Genomic DNA, 18,389 nt, shown 5'->3' with positions numbered 1-18,389 from the left:
TTTGCTGCGTCCCATAAGTTTTGATATGTTGTGTTTTCATTTTCATTCGCCTCGAGGTATTTGCTAATTTCTCTTGCAATTTCTTCTTTGACCCAGTCGTTGTTTAGGAGTGTGTTGTTGAGCCTCCACGTATTTGTGAATTTTCTGGCACTCTGCCTATTATTGATTTCCAACATCATTCCTTTATGATCCGAGAAAGTGTTGTGTAAGATTTCAATCTTTTTAAATTTGTTGAGACTTGCTTTGTGACCCAGCATATGGTCTATCTTTGAGAATGATCCATCAGCACTTGAGAAAAAGGTATATCCTGCTGTTGTGGGATGTAATGTCCTATAAATGTCTATTAAGTCTAGTTCATTTATAGTAATATTCAGATTCTCTATTTCTTTGTTGATCCTCTGTCTAGATGTTCTGTCCCTTGATGAGAGTGGTGAGTTGAAGTCTCCAACTATTATGGTATATGAGTCTATTTTCCTTTTCAGTGTTTGCAGTATATTCCTCACGTATTTTGGGGCATTCTGATTCGGTGCGTAAATATTTATGATTGTTATGTCTTCTTGTTTAATTGTTCCTTTTATTAGTATATAGTGTCCTTCTTTGTCTCTTTTAACTGTTTTACATTTGAAGTCTAATTTGTTGGATATTAGTATAGCCACTCCTGCTCTTTTCTGGTTGTTATTTGCATGAAATATCTTTTCCCAACCTTTCACTTTCAACCTATGTTTATCTTTGGGTCTAAGATGTGTTTCCTGTAGACAGCATATCGAAGGATCCTGTTTTTTAATCCATTCTGCCAATCTATGTCTTTTGATTGGGGAATTCAGTCCATTGACATTTAGTGTTATTACTGTTTGGATAATATTTTCCTCTAACATTTTGCCTTTTGTATTATATATATCATATCTGATTTTCCTTCTTTCTACACTCTTTTCCATATCTCTCTCTTCTGTCTTTTTGTATCTGACTCTAGTGCTCCCTTTAGTATTTCTTGCAGAGCTGGTCTCTTGGTCACAAATTCTTTCAGTGACTTTTTGTCTGAGAATGTTTTAATTTCTCCCTCATTTTTGAAGGATAATTTTGCTGGATATAGGAGTCTTGGTTGGCAGTTTTTCTCTTTTAGTGTTTTAAATATATCATCCCACTGTCTTCTAGCTTCCATGGTTTCTGCTGAGAAATCTACACAAAGTCTTATTGGGTTTCCCTTGTATGTAATGGATTGTTTTTCTCTTGCTGCTTTCAAGATCTTCTCTTTCTCTTTGACCTCTGACATTCTAACTAGTAAGTGTCTTGGAGAACGCCTATTTGGATCTAATCTCTTTGGGGTGCGCTGCACTTCTTGGATCTGTAATTTTAGGTCTTTCATAAGAGTTGGGAAATTTTCAGCGATAATTTCTTCCATTAGTTTTTCTCCTCCTTTTCCCTTCTCTTCTCCTTCTGGGACACCCACAACACGTATATTTGTGCGGTTCATATTGTCCTTGAGTTCCCTGATACCCTGTTCAAATTTTTCCATTCTTTTCCCTATAGTTTCTGTTTGTTTTTGGAATTCAGATGTTCCATCCTCCAAATCACTAATTCTATCTTCTGTCTCTTTAAATCTATCATTGTAGCTATCCATTATTTTTTCTATGTTTGCTACTTTATCCTTCACTTCCATAAGTTCTGCGATTTGTTTTTTCAGTTTTTCTATTTCTTCTTTATGTTCAGCCCATGTCCTCTTCATGTCCTCCCTCAATTTATCGATTTCATTTTTGAAGAGGTTTTCCATTTCTGTTCGTATATTCAGCATTAGTTGTCTCAGCTCTTGTGTCTCATTTGAGCTATTGGTTTGTTCCTTTGACTGAGCCATATTCTCCATCTTTTGAGCGTGGACAGTTATCTTCTGCTGCTGGCGTCTGGGCATTTATTCAGATTTCTCTTGGTGTTGGACCCAGCAAGGTTGTAATATTTTTCTGTGAAATCTCTGGGTTCTGTTTTTCTTATCCTGCCCAGTAGGTGGCGCTCGTGGCACACGTTTGTCTGCAGGTCCCACCAGTAAAAGGTGCTGTGGGACCTTAAACTTTGGAAAACTCTCGCCGTCCTGGGGGTTCGCTAGCCGAAGCGGCTTGAGCCGGCCCGGGGTCCGAACGCAGGGAGGGTGTCCGAACGCAGGGAGGGTTGCTGGTCGCCGCAGCCAGGGGAAGAGCCCGTCCGAATTTCCTAGTCGGCCCTGGGCAACAAGCGTGGCGGGAGGGCGCCAGCGGCAGCGGCCCGCCCAAGAGAGTGCACGTTCCCCAGGAGTCACGGGGTCACCGTTCTCCGCGGCCTGGGGGTTTCCGATCCAATTCTCTCAGTTGGTCCGGGGGCTGCGCGTGGTGTGGGCGCCAGTCGCCTTGGTTTCAGGGGACCACCTCTCCAATTCTCCCAGCCGGCCCGGGAAGGGGGAAGGGAGTAACTCCGGCCGCTTGCCACCCCGCCCGGTAAGGCCCGCGCGCCTCGGCGATCTCACCCGAGCTGCTTCTCTCAGCCAGCCAGCCGTTCCAGGATGGGGTACGCTGTCTTTTTTATCTCTGTTGTGGCTTTGGGCGCTTTCTGTATCGTTTCTACTCCCCTAGTAGGTGTCCTGGAGAAGAAACTAAGATCCGCGCGTCTTACTAAGCCGCCATCTTCCAGGAAGTCTCCCTCCCTCATTTTTGAAGGATAATTTTGCTGGATATAGGAGTCTTGGTTGGCAGTTTTTCTCTTTTAGTATTTTAAATATATCATCCCACTGTCTTCTAGCTTCCATGGTTTCTGCTGAGAAATCTACACAAAGTCTTATTGGGTTTCCCTTGTATGTAATGGATTGTTTTTCTCTTGCTGCTTTCAAGATCTTCTCTTTCTCTTTGACCTCTGACATTCTAACTAGTAAGTGTCTTGGAGAACGCCTATTTGGGTCTAATCTCTTTGGGGTGCGCTGCACTTCTTGGATCTGTAATTTTAGGTCTTTCATAAGAGTTGGGAAATTTTCAGTGATAATTTCTTCCATTAGTTTTTCTCCTCCTTTTCCCTTCTCTTCTCCTTCTGGGACACCCACAACACGTATATTTGTGCGGTTCATATTGTCCTTGAGTTCCCTGATACCCTGTTCAAATTTTTCCATTCTTTTCCCTATAGTTTCTGTTTGTTTTTGGAATTCAGATGTTCCATCCTCCAAATCACTAATTCTATCTTCTGTCTCTTTAAATCTATCATTGTAGCTATCCATTATTTTTTCTATGTTTGCTACTTTATCCTTCACTTCCATAAGTTCTGCGATTTGTTTTTTCAGTTTTTCTATTTCTTCTTTATGTTCAGCCCATGTCCTCTTCATGTCCTCCCTCAATTTATCGATTTCATTTTTGAAGAGGTTTTCCATTTCTGTTCGTATATTCAGCATTAGTTGTCTCAGCTCTTGTGTCTCATTTGAGCTATTGGTTTGTTCCTTTGACTGAGCCATATTCTCCATCTTTTGAGCGTGGACAGTTATCTTCTGCTGCTGGCGTCTGGGCATTTATTCAGATTTCTCTTGGTGTTGGACCCAGCAAGGTTGTAATATTTTTCTGTGAAATCTCTGGGTTCTGTTTTTCTTATCCTGCCCAGTAGGTGGCGCTCGTGGCACACGTTTGTCTGCGGGTCCCACCAGTAAAAGGTGCTGTGGGACCTTAAACTTTGGAAAACTCTCGCCGTCCTGGGGGTTCGCTAGCCGAAGCGGCTTGAGCCGGCCCGGGGTCCGAACGCAGGGAGGGTGTCCGAACGCAGGGAGGGTTGCTGGTCGCCGCAGCCAGGGGAAGAGCCCGTCCGAATTTCCTAGTCGGCCCTGGGCAACAAGCGTGGCGGGAGGGCGCCAGCGGCAGCGGCCCGCCCGAGAGAGTGCACGTTCCCCGGGAGTCACGGGGTCACCGTTCTCCGCGGCCTGGGGGTTTCCGATCCAATTCTCTCAGTTGGTCCGGGGGCTGCGCGTGGTGTGGGCGCCAGTCGCCTTGGTTTCAGGGGACCACCTCTCCAATTCTCCCAGCCGGCCCGGGAAGGGGGAAGGGAGTAACTCCGGCCGCTTGCCACCCCGCCCGGTAAGGCCCGCGCGCCTCGGCGATCTCACCCGAGCTGCTTCTCTCAGCCAGCCAGCCATTCCACGATGGGGTACGCTGTCTTTTTTATCTCTGTTGTGGCTTTGGGCGCTTTCTGTATCGTTTCTACTCCCCTAGTAGGTGTCCTGGAGAAGAAACTAAGATCCGCGCGTCTTACTAAGCCGCCATCTTCCAGGAAGTCTAAGCAGAAATTTTTTAGTTGGACCTTTGGTGCTGGAGCTCAGGGGAGAGGACAATGTTGAAAATAGAGATTTGGGAGTCATCAGCATTGAAATGACATTTAAAGCCATGAGACTGGATAAGATCACCTTGAAGAAGCATAGAGAAGCAAGTATTTTAAGAAGGAGGGAGTAGTCAGTGATGTCAAATGCTGTTGAGAGGTAAAAATAAGATTATAATAATACCTAACAGTACTCAAGTACTTATTATGTGTATTCCACTATACCAAGAGCTTGATGTGGGCTGTTTTACTTAATTTTTACAAAACTATATGAAGTAAGTTCTATTAATTTCTATTAAAAAATGATACCCAGAGTGAGTAGTGGAATCAGGACTTAACCCTAGGCAGACCAATACAAGAGTCTGCTTTCCTAACCACTAAGAGGTGGAGAAACATTTGAGTTTTGGGAAGGTGGAACACTGGAGTGATCTTTTAAAACATAAATCAGATTAGGTCTATGGTAGACCAAATTATGTATCCCAGTTTAGAAAAGTTCTTAATCTTAATTGCATTTCTATAGATGTGAACCCATTGTAAATAGAACCTCTTGAAGATGTTATTGTTAAAATGTGGCCCAACTGAATGAGGACAATTTTAATCCATATTATTGGAGGCCTTGTAAAGACAAGAAGCCAGAAGCTAGACATTGGAGAAGTCCAAACAGGAAGAAGCCAGAAGTCAGTGGAACCTGGAAGAGCCAAAGAAATGAGAAGATACCACCATGTAATGTGAGGCAGAGATACAAGCCAAGGAATCCAAAAGATTGCTGGCAGCCAGTACCAGAAGGCTACAATCTTTGAGGAGAAAGCAAGCCTTGCTAATATCTTGATTTTGAACTTCTCCTAGCCTCAAAACCATGAGCCAATAAATTCCTGCTGTTAAGGCAAAACCACTGTGCTGTATTTGTGATAGCAGCTCTGGGAAACTGAGGCAGGGCCCCTCTTCTCCTATCTCATTAAAGCTTTCCATGACTTGCCATTGGTGCAGAGAAGAAAAATCCAGATTTCCATTTGGGCTCTTGCCTGTCTTTCCAACCTCATGTCACAACACTCATCCTCTTGTGATGCTCCAAAATACACTGACCTACCTTCCTTGTGTTCTTGGAACATGCCAAGTCCGTTCTTGTGGTCGGGCCACTGTACATACTGTTCCCTTTACCCGAAATGCTCTTTCTCCAGCAGTTTTCCTGGCGGTTCATCCTCACCCTTTGGGTCTACATCAAAGCCACCTCTTCAGAGATAGCTTCCCTGACCACCTTTTCTCAAGCAGCCCTTCCCAGTCACAACTTCTCTCAGCACCTTGTTTCTTTCCTCTTAGATGCTTTAATAATATGACATCATCTTGTTTACTTACTTATTTACTTTCATATCGTGTGGTTTTCGTCACCAGAATGTAAGCATAACTAGGGCAGGGGCACTATTCTTTCACCACTGCATCTTTACTGTCCAATATAGTGCCTCAAACAGAATATGCACTCAACACACATTTGTTTGTTGAGATATTTATAGGGTGCTAAAGAAATGGGGTGAGTGATTAACTGCACTTATTTATTAACCTTGAATAGGACCAACCCTGTTGGAGGGAGAGGCTGCTTAAGAAGTTCTGCAGTTCATTGTTTTCTGCCCTACACAAACTGCTTGAAGTTTTTTATTTTGCTTTCTTTTTTTCATAACTTTTTAATAGTATAGTATAACATATATACAAAGCAAAGAAATAAAAAAGCAGTAGTTTTCAAAGCACTCTTCAGCAAGTTATTACAGGACAGATCCCAGAGTTTGTCATGTTATTTTGCTTCTAAAATACTTTCTGAATTACTACAATAAAAGACTGATTACTAAGTATTATTGACTAATTGCTTTTAAAGTGCAACACCCATGATAGAGTAAATAGAAGGCAAGCTATTAGTCAGTCACATTTTAGTGGGAATCAGTTCAAACAGCTTTTTTTTCCTAATAATATGGGCCCTCGATAGAACAGGGGAAATAGGAGACAATTCTGGAGTACAGAATTGCCTATCCAGATGTTGGCTGGGGGCAGCAGGCAGCTGAAGGTCGGAGGATGCTCAAAAGTGATTGAAGAGCCAAGACAGGAATGTGAGAAGACTCCGGAAGCAAATGTCCTTCTTTTCTTAGTCTTGGCTGGGACTGAACTTGGTGGTTGAAAGATGTTTTTCTCATGTAGATTGGCTGTTAGTTTGCGAAGTATGAAAGTTAGTTATTTAAACAGGCCCATGTGAATTCAACTGTACAGACACATTGTATCAGAGATTTAAATGATGCAACTCTTGCAGGAGATGAATTATTGAAATGGTAGAAGAAGAAGTAAACAGTTACCTAATTTGCCCTTGATTATGAATGTCAGTGATTTAGCTATTAATCTCTTTCTTTGACTTATTTTCTGTTAAATGAAGATGGAGGCACAATCATTTGGCCTAGAGTGGAAAATATCTCTGCAAAGTTTATTAGTTTTCCAGCTGTGATGGTAATAAACAGTTTTCTGCAAATTAATGTTTGTTTTCATTCTTACCATTTTAGCAAGTGTTTTCTATTGGGGGAGGGAATGACTTTTGTCTGTGTTGTAAGGTGTTAATACACAGACAATATTTTCCATGAAGTAGTAAAAAACTATAACTAGTTTGGGGGCATCTATGATAATATTATTTATGTTATTTTTTATAGTTACCTAACAGTAGAAAACACTATTCTTAAACCCAGAGTAACTTCTTTTTTTTCGTTTTCCTGTTTGAATTTAACATGCAATGATAATGAAGCATTTTTTTTGTATTGGCTAAAAGTGAATTTTCTTTGTGTTCAAAATATTTTGCACTCTTGATTAGCTTCATGGAATCATTACAAAATATGAATAATTTTAAATTATAATAATCCTAGAATTTTCATTCATATCTCAAGATACTGTCCTTTTGCTGAATAATCTAAACCCAGAATCTCCTATCCCTCTGCTTTATTTTTAATCTCCAGGGCCTACAAAAAGACCTTACCTATAATAGATGCTCTGTAACTATAAATTCAATTAAAGTGGCTGAAAGAAGAAAAGACTGCTGTAGGATACTAAGTGCAGTTGTCTTGGTAATAGGCATTTTAACTGAATTATCACAGAGAGATCAAAATCAATCCCTCTATGCCTTGCAATTATTAATTCAGTTGATTTCTCCAATGAATCTGAAAAAGATGTTAATCATTAGTGACATGTCCAAAAAAGTAAACAACATAAAGTACCAAATGAAGAAACAGAAAACATATGTTAAGTCTTATCAGTAGCAGTAAACTATATGTTCCTAAAGAACTTGTTATGATGTAATTTTCATCAATGGTTGGGATTTTCAGTACTCATCACCAGCATAAAAGCTGGAAATCTCCTACCCCTCTGCTTTATTTTTAATCTCCAGGGCCTACAAAAAGACCTTACCTATAATTCTCTATCAGCAGAGGGTTTGGTGTATCAGCGATTTGTCACTGCCACATTCTCTGTGTTTGCATTCCTACCACATTACCTGAACCAAAAAGCATGAAAGTAGAATGACTATTTCTAAATATAAAAGGAGTATCATGATTTCAACTTTATTATGAGCAAGTGGGCCAATGTGTGGAAAACGGAGGCAGTAAATCAAGACCTTATGAGCTTATGAGCTTATATCCTGGGCTCTTACTAGCCAGAAGGGACTTGGGAATATTTTATACTCTGCTTTTATAGTGTTATTGACAGTGATAGACTCGGTCTGTATGCTAAGCCAGTCTCTCCCTCTCTCTTGTGTTTGACACCTAGAGATATTTCTAAAGTCTGTTCCAGAGTCATTGTGATATTTTCACTGGAGGTTAGTTGAACAGTAATAAATCATTGAATCCCTCAAGCCAAATACTCTCCTTTGGCTATAATCTATACAAAGGCTGTGGTTAATATTTCATCTTGCTTCGTGGTCCTTTGTGGTTTCTCTATAGCTGTACTTCTAAAGGCCCAAAGCATTTGGAGTGTTAGATCTTCAGAGACACATCATGCACCTTAATATTTCTTTTGATTTGGAAGCAGAGAAATTTTCAGATGGAAGTTATTGAACAAGAGGACTATGGGACAGATGAGGTGTCATCTTAGAAAAGATAACAACGAACTTTGATCTCAAGAACAATGTACTAAGTGGGATAACAAAGCTTTCCTAGAGTTCATAGGATTACTTTGTTAAAAGTAGCTGTATTGCATTTTTGTACTTTTTGTAAAAGATGAAAGATGGCTTATGTAACTAAAATATGTAAACCTGAAATACATAAGGCTGAAAATATTCAGCATAATTTAACATGAATTATGAGAAAGCTTTCTACATTTTAGCATGATATGGTTCTGCATATAATTTGGCTTTTCTGCATCTTTTTCCCTGTGAGATAGAATGTGCCTACTCAGTCTATGATTTATAATTCTTTGAATCACAAGGCTAGAAATTTTGTTTAAGCGTTAAATTTAAATTTAGCAATATTAAATTTCCAAAGTGTTCTATAGGACAGTGACTGCAGGCCCTAAACCTATGGTTTTAATTTCTTTGTTAAAATCCCTCCCAAGCTATATTTTCTGATTATAAAATTGATAAATTCCCAATGAAGAGAACTTGGAAAATACAGAAAACTATTAAGGAAAAAAATGACCCTTCACAGATTAGCACTATTAGCTGTTTAAATTTTCTTTTTAGCTTAAAAAGTTATATATTTGAATAATGTAATTTGTAAACATAGTTTAAAAGTATTTTTAATCATTTTCTACATGTAGGAGCCTTAGAAATAGAATCACTGGATTAGAGATAATGAATATTGTAGAGATTCTTAATAAATTTTTGCATTGTTCTTAGAAGTTTGGTTCTATTGGATAAGGGTCAATTTTGCTCTAGGATAAATTTTTAATGACTTTTAAAATCTTCTTTAGTATCATGATTGCATTTAAATAATTTAAATTTACCCTATGAACTCAATAGCTTTGAGTCTCAAATATGCACCTTAGTTACCTAAATCAATATGTGTAAGGTAAATGAAAGTCTAAATGGCATGTCTACAGATTGCCAGCCTGTCTTGTGTGCTTCAGTGTTTGTGGGCATCTTGATTCCAAAGCCTTGGAGTCTTTAGAGGGGTTTAGGTAAATTAAAGGAATACAGTTTTCTAAGAAATTGGACTTAGCATTTGATCTCATTGCTTTTACTCTACCTCAACAAGAAACTCAAAAGTACCCATTTCCTTACTGGGAAAATGCCCTAGTAAGCTTAATAAATCTTGATAAATTGGTTTAAGCAATTCTTTTGAAGAGACTAAATTTCATTACTTGGTGAAAAGTAGCCAAAAAAAATAGTAATTTTGAATATAAATGATGCATGTGCAAAATACTTCTTAAAAAACAGTCAGAAATAAACCCATTTCAAAAAAAAAAAAAGAAAAAAAAAACCCAATCCCTCCCCCCCAAAAACAAAAAGAATGAAAAACAGAACACAGTACATACCTGTCAGTGAACATCTGAATTTAAGGGCTAACCTGTTAGTGTATGACTATTACCTACTAAGGGCCGTATATTACTTTGCATTATTGTTTAAGTAAATATGGTTGTAAAACATTGGTACAGCACAGCTCATTTTAGGATTCTCTTTTATATATTTTTTGCTCGTCTCTTTGTACAGTTAATTTCCATAAAAATATATTCTCAATATTAGTTTATGTTAATTTTAATTTTGAAAGGAAGAGAAGGAGTCTGAAGATCCTCATGTTGCTTAAGTTTTAGAATTCCAGAGAAACTCTCATAACAGACCTCACTTCCAAAACTGTCAACTTTATTCCAAAATATAATGTAGAAGACAACCTAAACATAGTTGTATCTCTGAGATTTAAAAAAATAATCTCAGGAAATCATGTATTTGCAAGTGTTTTAGTCTCTCTTCCTCACTAATATTAACCAAGGCTGTTGTTTCAGTAGTTTATTTGTTTCAGTGTCAATGACAAGTGCTTGCTGAAGGGTTTAAATAATTCATTCATAAAGTTAATTTAAAGAGTGCATTAAAATATTAAACTTGTCTTATAAAAGTAATAATCCGTATGGTGGATCATTTGAAAATGCAGATCATAGAAAGAAGAAAATCTCACCTAAAATGCTATCACCTGACATATCCTTATTTATATATCCATATATTCAAGTATTTTTCATAAATGGAGTTATAACACATATACTGTTCTTGAATTCCTGAGATATCATCAAACAACCTGTTAATAAGGCAAAGTTAAGTTGAATAGAACTTAGTGCAGTAAAGGGGACACCACCTTAGCAGAGACTTGGCTGTGGTTCAAAGGGAGAAATTAAGGAAGGGTCTTTATAGGATTTTAGGTCTGGGATAAATGTTATTTTTTTTTATTTAGCATTTATAACTATTAGAATTGGATACTTTTACATTACTTTTAATCTGTTTATGGATACATCATATTTTATTGCTAATATTTAATCTTTGGACTTTATATAGATTGGCAACTAATTTTAAGTTAATGAAATTTTATATTTACCTCAATTTAAACTAGATTTTTCTAGTGGTGGGTGTGACTGTAAACTGATTCCTTCCATCTGGTTGTCACTAGTTTGAGGATGGATTTCATTAGTCATATTGTACCCTTAGGGTCAATCTCAACATGTAGCCTGATTAACAGATAAATGAATTGTGGACACTCACTTCTCAAGTGGGAAGGTCAGGTAGAATGAATGAATCCCAATAGACTGACTACAGTACAAGCAGTTGAACAACAGGCAACCCCAGTAATGCAGCTATTTAGAATGGACATTCATAAGCACACATTCCTAAGCCTCTTTTTCCCTCCGACCACACTACTTCAATCATTCTTCTTGTCAGGAGGCTGACTATAGGCCATGAGGTGATAAAAAATATTCTGCAGTCATGTTACAAGACTGCTCTTCTCCTGAATATGTATAAAATGACCACATACTAACTAAACGCCAATTCATTTACCGATTATAGTAGCAACAAAGAAACTCTTCAGCCTTTACAGTTCTTTTGGTTCTTATTTCAAAATGACAACTCTGGAAAGATGTAAAATTATGCAGAAATACATTACAAAGTGACAAATACTGGTCCATTGGGAAGAGGTCTGTTTTGTTTTGTTTCCTCTGTCAACTCAGCAGAATATAAGAATGCTTCTAAGAATTTGGGGCTCTCTATAATTTAAAATACTGGCTACTTTTAATAGGTCTGGTGGTTTTCACTAGTTTCCACACTACTTTGGAATGCAGCATTTTTGTTTGTTTGTTTGTTTTGTGGAGAAGAAAAGAATTTATTCATGATCTTGCAAGAACAGGCACTCAAGCAAAATGTGGTGCCTGGCATGCCAAGTGATAGAATGCCGCAGATTTTATTCCTTAAACCTGGCACGCAGGTCCCTCCCCTGTTTCTCTACTGATTGAATGCTCCAGAGGTTACCGCCTATCCAAAGAATCTAACTCATTCAAATTTCCGGCCAAAGGCTCCCACTTTTGATTACCCTTTACATTTCATAAACTTGTTTTTTACCTATGTAAGGATTTGGCACCAATTCTAGGCTTGCATCAGAAACCCTCTCCTTTCCCTGCCTACAAGACCAGTCTGAGCCATTTTGCAGCCTTTTGTTTAAGTTAGTTCCATTTCTCTCATCCTGTACCATTTTGTGTGAAAGCTAAAATTGATGTATTTTTACAAATTCCCCCCCCTTTCTTTTTGAACACTTTTAGTTTTCACATTCAGGTTTTTTCCAAAGTTGATAAGAGCTTTTTTGCGCTCCTCATTGTAGGGCTCTTCCTCCTTAAGGGAGTAAAGATGGTTCTGGCTGTACTGGACAGGCATTTGCTTGTTTAGGGCAGCATCAGTGAGTCTCTGAGCTAGCCCTCAGGCACATGGTATAATGTAACACCCAAGTGCTGGATTGCAGCTTTCTTATTCTAAATATGTGTACATTTAAAGAAGCCAGGCAAACAAAAGGGAATCGACTTAATCAAATGGTAGTTTGTCAGGCACTACCTCTGCTTGTGACAAGCCCTTTATTTTTTTTTAAGTTAGTTTTATTAAGGTGGGCTGGATGATTTTTAAGTTGGGCCTTGTGAAGTAGGGAACAGTGGGCAGAATTTACGACATAATAGCTTTGGGTTGGTGGTTGCAGCATGGTGTGTGTCTTGAAGCGAATCTTGATAAGTAAACTGTTGTTTGATAAGTGACCTGTCTGTATAAGAAAATAGAGTGTCATCTCAGAAAAATTGATTTTCAAGGATTTCCTGAAGTGAACAACAGTACAGTTATTTATTGGTTTATAGTAAACTTTCTTGGTCAAAGAATACTTGGAGCAAAAGACTGTCATATTGACTCAGGGAGTCTTAATTTTTCCTCTTAATAGTTATGTCATGTTGATACAGAGTGTTGCAGATCTCATTGTAAATCTTTTTTCCTAATTAACAATATATCCCGAATATTAACTTATAAAGTTGTAAATCTACAACTTCTGTAATTAAAAAAAGAAAAAAAGAATGCATGAACCCTAACCTGGCATAGTCACTTCTTGGGGAGGATGATAAAATATGTAAAAGAAGGACCGTGCCAAATGAAAAGCTTTATGTTTTTACCTGAGCAAGTGCCTGGTCAAGTATGCACATGGTTTATCCCTCAGATTTCAGCAGAGCCTCTTTTATCAACCCAAGACTCATCCTAACGTCATCAGCTGCTAAAGCTGAAACAATGGGAATTCGGGTTTGGTGCTTTTGTGAACAAAGGGGAGGGAGTTGGCTGGCCAGAAACCAAGTGGGCCTGAGCTCCATTTACAAGTCCTGCAATTTGGGATGAAAGTGAAAAAAAAAATCCTAGCATGATGCACTTTACATATTCCAGTAAGAATCCAGGGATCTTATGAAACCAATTAACAGTCACTCAGGAAAGAGAGATCAAGGAGGGGATATCATCAACATGGGAAGTGGGCAGAAGAGCAGAGCTTTTCTTTACTTCTGGGGTAGAAAGTTACCTTCCTCCTTTAAGAGCATGGGACATTCTTTAATGCCACTTAGAATTCAGGGAGAACAATTTTTTAAATGGTTCAGAGTATTCCATTTGCCATTATTTATTTAACTTTTATTGTTGGATTCAGTGATGCGCATCCTTTCCTTTTATTTAAATATTTTACACATGCTTTAATATTTCTTTAAGCTTAATAGAATTAGTAGGTAAAAGGTATGCACATTTTTTGAGGTTTTGTCTGTAATTCAAAAGTGTCCTAGGCAATATGCATATACTTATTTTGTTATATCTTTGACAACACTGAATACGTATTTTTATCTTTACTAGTTTGGTATATAAAACAATTTTCATTATTCTTTTAGTTAGGATATATTTTATTATTACTGAATTTGAATATTTTTAATAGTTTCTATGAATTGTGATTTTTCAAATTGTTGCTGTGTGTTTCGGTTTGCTAAAGCAGTCAGAATGCAATATACCAGAAATAGATTGGCTTTTACAAAAGGAATTTATTAGGTTACAGATTTACAGTTCTAAGGCCATGGAAATGTCCAAATTAAGGTACCAAGAGGAAGATACCTTCTCAGAGGAAAGGCAGCTAGCACCTGGAGTTCCTCTGTCACATGGGAAGGCGCATGGAGATATCTGCTTGTTCTTCTCTCCCACCTTCAGGTTTCAGAATGGCTCTCTCAGTTCCTGTGGGTCCTTCCTGCTTCTTCCTTATGGATTCTTGTTTGTTCTCCAGGGACACCTCTCTGAGACCTTTGCGTCCTGCAGATCTCCTCCCAGAGTCTCTGGGGCATCTCTCCCTCAGTGACCTTCACTTGGTTTCATCTCTCTGCTCTCTGTATTGGCTCTGAACTCTCTATGTTTTCTGTCTTATTCTTTTCTTAGAGAAATCCAGTGAAAGGATTAAACCCACCTTGAATTGGGTGGATCACATCTCCATGGAAACAACTTAATCAAAAGATCCTGCCCACAATAAGTCTGAACCCACAAGAATGGATTGTAAGAACATGGCTTTTCTGGGGTACATAGCAGTTTCAAACCAGCACGTTGTGTTTTGCCGTATTTATGGGAAATAGTGTGTTTTTTCTCATCTTATTGGAAAGCTCATTACATGTAAAATACATTAATAATTTATCATATGTATGTATGCTGCAAATATTTTCCCAGTGTGCAATCTTCCTTTGCTTTGTCTATGGTATTTTTTTATGTACTAAATTTTATACTTTTTGTAATCAGATAGATTACTATTTCACATTTGGTTCTGCTTTTATTGTTATGCTTAGAAAGTGCTTCCCATTATGAGATTACATAATCACCTTTAATTTTAAAAAGGACTGCGAATAGAAAATTTCAGAATAAATAACTTGGGTATTAAAACATTATAGATTTAAATAATCAACAATTAAACACAATTTTCAATAAATAATTCAGTTTTTAAAAATTTACTCATTGTATTAGTTGGAGACATGTATTTTGCCCTTTATGTGCAATGCATTTTTCCCTCATTTACTTTTATATAAAAACTTTTTCCATTAGAACAGTTGTGGATTTATAGAAAAATCATGCTACAGTACAGAGTTCTCATATACCCCAACAGTTTTCCCTATTATTAATACTTTTCATTTATTTGGAAACTTTGTCATGATTGATGAACCAACATTATTATAGTTACATTAACTAAAGTCCAAAGTTTACAATAGGATTAACTTTGCTTTACAGTTCTGTGTCTATTTTTTTTTTTTTAATTTTCTTCTGGTAACATATATGTAACATAAAATTGCCTGTATTAATCATTCTCAAGTTTACAATTCAGTGGTGTTAATTATATGCACAGTGTTGTGCTACTATCACCACCATCCATTAATAAGACCTTCCACCATCTCAGACATTTTGTACCAATTAAGCTGTAGCTCCCCTTTTCCTGCCTCCACAACAGCTCCTGGAAACCTGTACTCTAATTTCTGACTATGAATTTGAATAAGTAAATTATTTCATCTGAGATCATACAATGTTTATTCTCTTGTTTCTGGTGTCTTTCACTCAATATATCTTTACGCTTCATCCATGATGTCATATGTATCAGAACTTCATTCCTATTTATAGCTTGCTTTGCTTTGCTAAAGTTGCTGGGATGCAACATACCAGAAATGGAATGGTTTTTATAAAAGGAATTTATTTAGTAGCAGTTTACAGTTCTAAAGCTATACACTGTCCAAAAAAAACTAAGGCATTCAGAGAAAGATACTTTGATTCAAGGAAAGCTGATGGGTCCAGAACACTTCTGTTGGCTGGGAAGTCACCTCGCTGGTGTGTACTGGGGTCTCTGGGTTCTAGTTTCAAACAGCTTCCCTGGGGGGCATTTTCTTTCTGAATCTCCAAATGTCTTGTTTTTGTGTTGGCTCTATCAGTTCTGAACCCTGTCCAAAGTTTTTCCCCTTTTACAGGACTCCAGTAAAGTAATTAAGACACACTTTAAATGGGCAGAGTCACAGCTATATTTAAGCAAAAGGTCACACCCACAATTGAGTGGCTTATATCTTCAAGGAAACAATCTAATTGAAGGGTCCCACTCTACAATATTGAATCAGGATTAGAAGAACAAGGCTTTTCTGGAGTACATGACAATTTCAAACCAGCACACAGCTGAATAATATTCTGCTTCATATGTATACCACATTTTGTTTATCCATTCATTGGTTGATGGACACTTGGGTTACTTCCACATTTTGGTAATTGAGTATAATGCTGCTATGAACATTGTGTGCAAACATTTCTCTGAGTCTCTGTTTTCAATATCTATATATCCATATATGGTTTCCAAATATTTTCTCCCATTCTGTAGGTTGCCTTTTGACTTTCTTGATAATGTCCTTTGATGTGCAGAAGTTTTTAATTTTGCTGAAGTCCCATTTATCTATTTTTTCTTTTGTTGCTTGTGCTTTTGCTTCAAAGTCTAAGAATCCACTGCCTAATAGAAGGCCCTGAAGATGTTCTCCTATGTTTTCTTCTAGGAGTTTTATAGTTTTAGTTTTTGTATTTAGGTCTTTGATCCATACTGAGTTAATTTTTGTATACAGTGTGAGGTAGGGATCTATTTTCATCCTTTTGTATGTGGATATCCAGTTTTCCCAGCACCTCTTGTTGAAGAGACTAGAGACTATTTGTTCTCCATCGAATGGATTTGGCACCCTTGTCAAAAATCAATTGGTCATAGATGTGAGGGTTTATTTCTGAACTCATAATTCTATTCCATCGATGTTTATGTCTTTCCTTGTGCCAGTACTGTGCTGTTTTGATTATTGTAGCTTTGTAATAAGTTTTAAAATTAGAAAGCATGAGTCCTCCAACTTTGTTCTTTTTCAAGATGGTTTTGGCTATTTGGTGCTCCTTACTCTTCCATACAAACTGGTGATTTGCTCTTATATTTTCTCAAAGAAGGCTTTTGGAATTTTGATTGGGATTGTGTTGTGTCTGTTAATCATTTTGGGTAGACTTGACATCTTAACAATATTTAGTCCTTGAATCTATGAATACAGAATGTCCTATTATCTATTTAGGTCTCCTTTAACTGTTTTCAGCAATATTTTATATAGTTTTGTGTATATAAGTCATTTACATCCTTGTTTAAATTTATTCCTAGATATTTAATTAGTTTATTAGCTTTAGTAGCTTTGTTGTGGATTTTTCAGGAATTTTCTATATGAAGGATCATCTTATCTGGAAACAGTGAAAGGTTTACTTTTTTCCTTTCCAGTTGGATGCCTTTTATTTTACTTGACTAATTGCTCTGGCTAGAACTTCCAGTAGAATGCTGAATATCAGTGGTGAAATCAGGCATCCTTGTCTTGTTCCTGATTTTGGAGCTCACTGTTGTATAGGGTGTTAGCTGTGGGTTTTTCTTATGTATCCTTTATCATCTTGTGGTACAATGCAATTTTTTTTTTAACTGTCATCTTCCAGCGCAAGAGAATTCACAGACACCTTGGTGGCTGCCTTTAATGGGGAAGAGGCTGGGCAGGCTGTCTGCCTCACTTCTCCACACCCTCCCAGCTCCCCCAGCTGTCTTCCTCTCAGGCTCACAGCTGCTGAGCAGCAGACTGCAGCAGGAAAGTTCTGGCTGTCTTCTTGACAATTACCTTCCTCTCTGGAAATGTCTCCACTCAGACCCTGCAGGCCATGAAATAGGACACAGAGAAACCTTTGTTTGGGGCCTGCTGGAAGTTTGGGGCCTGGGAGCCAAGATGATCAAGATCCTGGAGGCCGGGGGTTGGTCCCATGGATTTCCTCCCATCCAATAAGGGGAGAACTACCAATAACCACTATGCTTGCAATAGGAGAGGTGATCCTTCTGCTTCAACATGGCCAGCGAGATGGTTTTGTCCCCTTCCAGCTCCTGCAGAAACAGCCCCTCCTCCTTCCCCGCCTGATCCTGCAGTGCCTGAGCTCCTAGTTCCTTCCCCCGAGCTCATTCAGTTTCCTTTTCATTTCTCACAGCTTCTCCCACAGCCTAGTTTCCACTCCGGCCATCTTCTCTGACTCATCTCTGCTGCTAGATTATTTCCTGTCTGAGACTGGCTACCTCCTACGTGCTGTCCTTCTGGCTCTGGTGAGCAGCTTCCAGCTGCAGCCCCACGTTTGTCCAGGGACTCCTGGGTTAGCTGCAGCCCCTCTTCCTGCTGCTGGGTGACCTCCCTCAGCTGCTGCAACTCATGGCTCACCTGAGTAAGGGGTGGGGGTGGGGTGGAGGGAGTCTCTTCTGGCGCAGCTGAAAAAGGCCCACTTTTTGTGCCATCAGGCCCTGAAGAGCGTGGGTCTTGCAGGCAGCACAGTTGGGTCATTGCTGAGGCTGGGAAGCCAGGATGAAGCCTGTCCCACCTTAGTCATGGTGCTCAGGCGCCGAATCTGGGAGCTGTCTTTTAGCACTGCTGCCTGCTGCCTGCGCCGCCTCACGTGGTCATTGGCCGACCTCGCGCCTGTGGTCATTGGCTGCCCTTACATACCCAGAAGAGGCTGCCTCACCACTTGGCGGCTGACTTCTCCCAGAGAGAGCAATTCGAGAGAG

The sequence above is a fragment of the Tamandua tetradactyla genome, chromosome 14 (genome assembly GCF_023851605.1).
Source record: "Tamandua tetradactyla isolate mTamTet1 chromosome 14, mTamTet1.pri, whole genome shotgun sequence".
Lineage (NCBI taxonomy): Eukaryota > Metazoa > Chordata > Mammalia > Pilosa > Myrmecophagidae > Tamandua > Tamandua tetradactyla.
The sequence above is the reverse complement of the archived record's forward strand: the minus strand, read 5'-3'. Positions refer to the sequence as shown.